Source organism: Perognathus longimembris, chromosome 4, assembly GCF_023159225.1.
Source record: "Perognathus longimembris pacificus isolate PPM17 chromosome 4, ASM2315922v1, whole genome shotgun sequence".
Taxonomy (NCBI): domain Eukaryota; kingdom Metazoa; phylum Chordata; class Mammalia; order Rodentia; family Heteromyidae; genus Perognathus; species Perognathus longimembris.
This window is the reverse complement of record NC_063164.1, coordinates 62,724,228-62,732,768: the sequence shown is the minus strand read 5'-3', so window position 1 is coordinate 62,732,768 and position 8,541 is coordinate 62,724,228.

The window sequence follows — 8,541 nt, the reverse complement described above, 5'->3', positions numbered from 1 at the left end:
TATACTCACCAAACAAAAGAGGCCCTACATATGTCAAGCAAATTCTCACAGAACTACAGAACAAGATAGACCCAAACACAATCATAGTGGGTGACTTTAATACCCCACTCTCTCCAATAGACAGATCTAACACCCAGAGGATTAGCAAGGGAGCTGAGAACCTAAGTAACACCATATCCCAAATGGATCTGACATATCTATACAGAATCTTCCACCCTACAGAGACCCAATACACCCTCTTCTCAGCAGCACATGGATCATACTCCAAAACAGACCATGTCATAGCCCACACAAAGAACCTCAGCAAATACAAAAGTATTGAAGTCATCCCATGTATTCTCTCTGACCACAGTGGAATAAAGGTAACCCTCAATAACAACGGTTACCACAGAGGCTATACACATTCTTGGAGGCTAAACTCCTCACTGTTTTTCTAACACTTGGACCACAGACCAAATTAAAGATGAAATTAACGAATTCATAAGCCACAATGACAATGAAATACATCACAAATAAAACTATGGGACACAGCTAAGGCAGTACTGAGGGCAAAATCATCGCCCTCAACACTCACATTAAAAGCATGGAAACAGAGCAGGTGAATAACCTCACGATAAAACTGAAATAACTGGAGAAACAAGAAATGATCGAATCCAAAATGACTAGGAGGAGAGAGATCACAAAGATTAAAGAAGAGGGCTGGGGATATAGCCTAGTGGCAAGAGTGCCTGCCTCGGATACACGAGGCCCTAGGTTCGATTCCCCAGCACCACATATACAGAAAACGGCCAGAAGCGGCGCTGTGGCTCAAGTGGCAGAGTGCTAGCCTTGAGCGGGAAGAAGCCAGGGACAGTGCTCAGGCCCGGAGTCCAAGCCCCAGGACTGGCCAAAAAAAAAAAAAAGATTAAAGAAGAGATAAATCTGATTGAAAATAGAAAGACCATTCAACAAATAAATAAGACTAAAAGCTGGTTCTTTGAGAAAATAAATAAAATTGACAGACCCCCTCACAAGACTTACAAAAAAAAGAAGAGAAGAGACTCATATACGTAAAATCAGGGACTCCACCGGAAAAATTACAACAAGTACACACGATATTCAAACAATCATTAGGAACTATTTCCAGAACCTCTACTCACTAAAAAACAATAATTTTACAGAAATGGATCAATTCTTAGAGAAGTATAAACTGCCCAAACTGAACCAAGAAGAAATAAATCAACTAAATAAACCAATAACTTACAGTGAGATACAGAGGGTAATCAAGAACCTCCCAACAAAGAAAAGCCCAGGCCCAGATGGATTCACCAACGAATTCTATAAAACCTTTAGTGAGGAGCTAATACCAATACTCCTCAAACTCTTCCGTGAAATAGAAATCCCAAACTCATTCTATGAAGCTAATATTATACTCATCCCCAAACCAGGCAAAGATCCAACAAAAAAAGAGAACTACAGACCAATATCACTAATGAACACAGACGCAAAGCTCCTCAATAAAATATTAGCTAACAGGATCCAGAAACTGATCAAGAAAATTATACATCATGACAGTCACAAGGATGGTTCAACATCCGTAAACCAATCAATGTAATTCACCACGTAAACAGAACTAAAATCAAGAATCACATTGTTATCTCAGTCAATGCCCAAAAAGCCTTTGACAAAATGCAACACCCATACTTATTAAAAGCTCTGGAGAGAACAGCAATAGATGGAACATTCCTCAAAACAATAAAAGCCATATAAAACAGACCAACTGCTAATATCATATTAAATGGAGAGAAACTTAAATCATTCCCCCTAAACTCAGGAACAAGACAAAGATGCCCACTCTCCCCACTTCTTTTCAACATAGTGCTGGAATCCCTAGCCATAGCAATAAGGCAAGAGGAGGACATCAAAGGGATCCACATCAGCAAGGAAGAAATCAAGCTATCCCTATTTGCAGATGACATGATCTTATATCTGAAGGATCCAAAAACTCAGCTCCCAAACTCCTACACCTAATAAACCATTTTGGCAAAGTAGCAGGATACAAAATCAATCCACAAAAGTCAGCAGCTTTTCTGTACACCAGCAATGTACAAGCAGAAAAGGAAATTATAGAAACAATTCCATTTACAGTAGCCAAAAAATAAATAAATAAATTACCTAAGGATCAACCTAACCAAGAATGTGATGGACCTATTTAATGAGAACTATAAAAATCTAAAAAGGGAAATCAAAGAAGACACAAGGAGATGGAAAGACCTCCCATGCTCATGGGTAGGCAGAACCAATATAGTGAAAATGGCCATATTGCCCAAACTGTTATACAAATTCAATGCAATCCCCATCAAAATCCCAGTCACATTCTTCACTGAAATAGAGAAAACAATCCATAAATTCATATGGAACAGCAAAAGACCTAGAAGAGCCAAAGCAATTCTAGGCAAAAAAAAGCAATGCAGGAGGTATCACAATACCAGACTTCAAGCTCTACTATAGGGCCATCATAACAAAAACAGCCTGGTATTGGTATAAAAACAGACCGGAAGACCAATGGATCAGAATTGAAGACCCAGAAATAAAACCACACTCTTACAGTCAGCTGATATTCGACAAAGGAGCTAAAGACATACAATGGAATAAACATAGCCTCTTCAACTACTAGTGCTGGGAGAACTGGGCAGCCATATGCAGAAAACTCAAGGTAGACACAAGCCTATCACCATGCACCAAGATCAACTCAAAATGGATCATGGACCTCAATATCAGACCTGAATCCTTGAAACTACTGAAGGACAGAGTAGGAAAGACGCTAGAACTTATAGGCACAGGAAGGAACTTCCTGAATAGAGTCCCAGGGGCACAACAAATAGGGGAGAGACTCGACAAATGGGACTACTACAAATTAAAAAGTTTCTGCACAGCTAAGGACATAGCCACCAAAGTAGAAAGACAGCCAACTATATGGGAAAGGATCTTCACCAGCACAGCAACAGACAAAGGCCTAATATCTGTCATCTACAGAGAACTCAAAAAACTAAGCCCCTCCAAGCCCAATAAACCAATTAGGAAATGGGCAAAGGAGCTAAAGAGAGATTTCACAAGAGAAGAGATAAAAATGGCAAAGAAACATATGAGGAAATGTTCAACATCCCTGGCAGTAAAGGAAATGCAAATAAAAACAACCCTGAGATACCACCTCACTCCAGTTAGAATGGCCTATACTCTGAACTCAGGCAACAACAAATGCTGGAGGGGGTGCGGGGAAAGAGGAACCCTTCTCCATTGTTGGTGGGAGTGCAAATTAGTACAACCACTTTGGAGAACAGTATGGAGGTCTCTCAAAAAGCTCAGTATAGACCTACCCTATGACCCAGCTATACCACTCCTAGGCATCTATCCTGAACAACAGGTCCCGAGATATCAAAAAGACATTTGTATTTCCATGTTTATCGCTGCACAATTCACAATAGCCAAAATATGGAAACAACCCAGATGCCCCTCCACAGATGAAAAAAATATGGTACCTATACACAATAGAATACTACATAGCAATTAGGAATGGTGAAATATTGTTATTCGCAGGGAAATGGTCAGAACTTGAACAAATAATGTTGAGCGAGACAAGCCTAGAACACAGAAAACAAAGGGGCATGATCTCCCTGATATATGACTGTTAAGATGGGGTGATGGAGAGACAGTAGAGACCAGGTCTGTGAAACCAAAAACTGCTTGTCAAATGGTATTTCCCGCAGGATTGGGTCAGTGGCCCAACATTATGTAACTAAAACCAAACAACTACTCAACATATAAAGGTCAAAAATTGGCCTCTCAGTGTAATACAACAGCTCAAAAGCTATGTATGTATGTTCTTATAAGACTACTGTCGACCTATTGTCTAATGTCGACATTACATTTAAAGTCCTAGGTGAATTTTCTTTGGTGTAGGCCATGTGGCTACTGTATATGTTCTTGGTACATTGGGTATTGTATATATGTCTGCCTGACCTAGGGAAGGGAAAGAAAAACAGTGTGTAAGATATCACAAGAAATGTACACACTGCCCTACTATGTAACTGTACCCTTTTTGCACAACACCATATCAAAAATTTTTTGTTTAATTAATAAATAAATTTAAATAAAAAAAGATAGAGGATTGCAAAAATTAGTGTTTTCATAATCTTCTCAAGTGACTGTCTATAAACAAGTAATCTATTTTTATCTTCTAATTAAAAGCATTAGCTTCTTGGCTCTAACATCTGTCACAAAAACTTCAAAGCCCGAGCCTTCTTTGGGACCAGGGAAAGTCTCCTATATGTAAAGACATCTATGTAATAACTATCAGGAAAAATTCTTATATCTAGATAAAAATATTGTTGGGCTCATTGCTTCAGACATAGTAAATGGAGAGGGAAGACAAAAAAATATGTGTTGTGACTGGGGATATGGCCTAGTGGCAAGAGTGCTTGCCTCATATAGATGAAGCCCTGGGTTCGATTCTCCAACACCACATATACAGAAAATGACCAGAAGTGGTGCTGTGGCTCAAGTGGCAGAGTGCTAGCCCTGAGCAAAAAGAAGCCAGGGCAGTGTTCAGGCTCTGAGTCCAAGCTCCAGGACTGGCAAGAAAAAAAAAAAAATCTGCAGGGCTGGGGATATGGCCTAGTGGCAAGAGTGCTTGCCTTGTATACATGAGGCCCTAGGTTCAATTCCCCAGCACCACATATACAGAAAACGGCCAGAAGTGGCGCTGTGGCTCAAGTGTCAGAGTGCTAGCCTTGAGCAAGAAGAAGCCAGGGACAGTGCTCAGGCCCTGAGTCCCAGGCCCAGGACTGGCCAAAAAAAAAAAAAAAAAAAAAACCCCAAAAAATGTCTGTGTTAAAAATACCAAGAATTGGGCTGGAAATATGGCCTAGTGGTAGAGTGCTTGCCTCGTATACATGAAGCCCTGGGTTGGATTCCTCAGCACCACATATAGAAAAAGCCAGAAGTGGCACTGTGGTTCAAGTGGTAGAGTCCTAGGTGTGAGCAAAAAGAAGCCAGGGACAGTGTTCAGGCCCTGAGTTCAAGCCCCACAACTGGCAACAAAAAAAAAAAACCAAGAATTTAAAATGTCTTTGGATAAAAGGAACACCCCCAAGGTTTTGCATGTTATAAACAAAACAAAATGAAAATCTGTTAAACATGTCCAGGTATCTTATAAAAACAGAGCAGAACCCCTGAGAAGAGGCTTCCTTCTAAACTACTCAAACACAGAATAGCCACCCACACCCAGTTGGCTTTTCTACCTGAGACTTCTGACAAAGATTTCTAATACTTTCAGAACTTAGCATTAGAAGACCACATATAAGCAACATTAAGAGAAAGTTAAATGGAAAAAAAGAGGTGCATGCCACAAAAAATATGAGCACAGGAGGAATGTAATAATGTCTCCTCAGACACAAATTAAAAGAAAAAAGTACCATGATGAAAGTGAAGTTTGAGTAATACCATCAGTGCTATATTTTATGCTTCCATTTAAAAGACAAAAGGCAATCTGGCAACCTCACCATGGTGAGAATCCATTTTTACTAGACTATAGCATTACCCAGCACAATCTCAAATACTTTGGTCTACTCTGCCACTACAGTTAACCAGACTAATGCCTCTTTTAAAAGGTAGTTTATAAGCTCATTCAAAGGGTAATAGCATGTTGCCTTCCTTCAGGGAGACTTTCATCCTAATGGAAATTCTAGTGCATCCCAAAGCAAATAATCTGGGCTCCACTTAACTCAGAGTTTAAAAACAGGTCTGGGCTTTTGATGACTAACATAAAGTTGGAGCATGGGAAGAAAGAGCCTATCACTCTCATTGCTACCACATTCACCAGTCAGAGTTGGGACTGGGACCTCTGAGTCCTGTGGAGACAAGATTGAAGTAGATCAAGCAGGCACTGAAAGAGCCATCCATGAGGCAAGCCACTTTGACCTCAGTTTCCCTTGGCCCCTTTTACTCATATTTTTTTAAATTATATATATATATATTATTATCAAACTGAATTACAAAGAGGTTACAGTTTCATACATTAGGCATTGGATACATTTCTTGTACTGTTTGTTTCATATTTTTAAAATATCTTTTTGTTATTGTAAAGGTGATGTACGGAGGAGTTACAGTTACATGGGTCTAGGTAATGAGTACATTTCTTTTTGAACAGTGTCACATCTTCCCTCATTTTCTCCCAGTTTTTCTCTCCTGTCCTCCTTTCCCACAAGTTGTAAGTTCGTTTTCAACATAGTATCTAGTATCACTGATGCACTTACAGGTTTACTCTTTTGAAAAATCCTCTTTCCAAGTCCTGTTATCCTTTATAATATTTTCCACTTTTGGGTAAAGGAAAAACCAGTGGTTATATTGCCTATTATAGACTGAGCGGCCCTTCTCCAAAACATTTAAGATCTCAAGTGTTTTATATTGTTTTCAGATTTCTGCATATTTGCATATACATAATGAGCTGCCTTGAAGGTAAGACCCAAGTCTAAATATAAAATTCATTTGGGCTTCATATACATCTTCTACACATAACCTGGAGGTAACTTGCTACACCATTTTAAATAATTTTGTGCACGAAACCATTTGTATATGAACAACCAGAGGTCAAGTGTGGAAATTTCTACTGTGTCCCATAGGTGCTCAAAAAATGTTAAGACTTTAAAGAATGTCAGACTTCAGATTTTTGGATTAGGGAATTCTCAAATCTGTGGTCCATGAGGTCTGTGTTAATGCTTAGAGATGCCTGTGGATTTCTAGCTATTGACAGCTATTGTATTTTCTTGGTTGCTTCTCTTTTACTCCCATGTCCTGGACATCATCAGTTCCATTACCTCAGGTAACTTTTCCAACTCAGATTTCAAGAGCATAAACTGTAAGTGGGTATGCCTCAGGAGACGGTAAGAACAAAGCTTTCCATGTTGAAAACAAAAGTTGTGGAAATGTTGCCTTGCCAGGTCCCTTTATGGAAGTTCACGGCTCCATGTATTGAAGGTTCTACTTCTGAGTGATGTGATAGGAAGCCTGTTTAACATTACTTAATGGCTAAAGACAAAAACATTTTCTCCAAAGCAGCTCTCTCTGCCTTATATTCTGGTCCCTTCTTGTGGCCTGGCCTTTCCTGTCCCACCCTACATACAGACTTTCCATTGCCCTTGGTTTTCCCTTCCTCCCACAACTTGAAGGTGGAGGATTAGTGAGATCTAGGCAACGAACAACCACACCCAAGTGTTATGCGACAGACCCATCCAGGCCAATACTTGAACACAAGCTGGAAACAACCTATATTCATATCAATTAATACTATGGACACTTTACAATGATTCAAACTAGGATTTTTCAACTCAATCATGAGGCTAAAGCATACACATACAACTACCAAGCTTTTACTTTCCGTACAGGATTTAATAAATTTTGAGGTATGTAAGACATGATTGTAAAAATAGGCTCTGTATTAGACTCTTTTTTTTCCCTGATGTAGGTAAATATTAGTATCCTGAGCATGTTTAAGTAAACAACAATCTTCTGTAGGTTGTGTGTTAAATGCATTTCAACTTATATTTTCAAATTACTGGATTTATCAAAACATAATTCCACTGTAAATCTCAACACCATCCATATTTTAAATGTAATTAAGATTAAAAGTTTGTTGGGGATATGGCCTAATGGCAAAGAGTGCTTGCCTCAAATACATGAAGCCCTGAGTTCAATTCCCCAGCACCACATATACAGAAAATGGCCAGAAGGGGCGCTGTGGCTCAAGTAGCAGTGTGCTAGCCTTGAGCAAAAAGAAGCCAGGGACAGTGCTTAGGCCCTGAGTCCAAGCCCCAGGACTGGCAAGAAAAAAAATTAAAAGTTTAGTGCTTCCATTGTAATGGCCATATTTCAAATATTTAAGTCAACATGTGGCTTGAGGTTACCATTGTAGTCAGAATGGACATAAAACATTTCCACCACCACAGACATTTCTTTATTTTTCATTTTTCTAAATTCAGCTTTATTGTCATTATTTTTTTAAATTTTATTGTCAAACTGATGTACAGAGAGGTTACAGTTTCATAAGTTATGCATTGGATATGTTTCTTGTACTGTTTGTTACCTCCTCCCTCATTCCCCTCTCCCCCTCCCCCTTTCCCTCTCCCCCCATGAGTTGTTCAGTTCATTTACACCAAACAGTTTTGCAAGTATTGCTTTTGTAGCCATTTGTCTTTTTATCCTGTATCTCTCTATTTTGATATTCCCTTTCACTTTCCTAGTTATAATACCAGTATACACGGTTTCCAATGTACTCAGATAAGATACAGTGATAGTGCAGGTACAACCACAGGGAGGGGATACAAGAGGATCATCAACAATAGAAGCTACGGTTTCACATGGCATGTTGAAAGTAATTACAACAGTGATATAACAGTCGTTTCCATAACATGGAGTTCATTTCACTTAGCATCATCTTATGTGTTCATAAGGGTATAGCTATTGGGATCTTGTGATCCTCTGCTGAACCACAGACATTTCTATTGA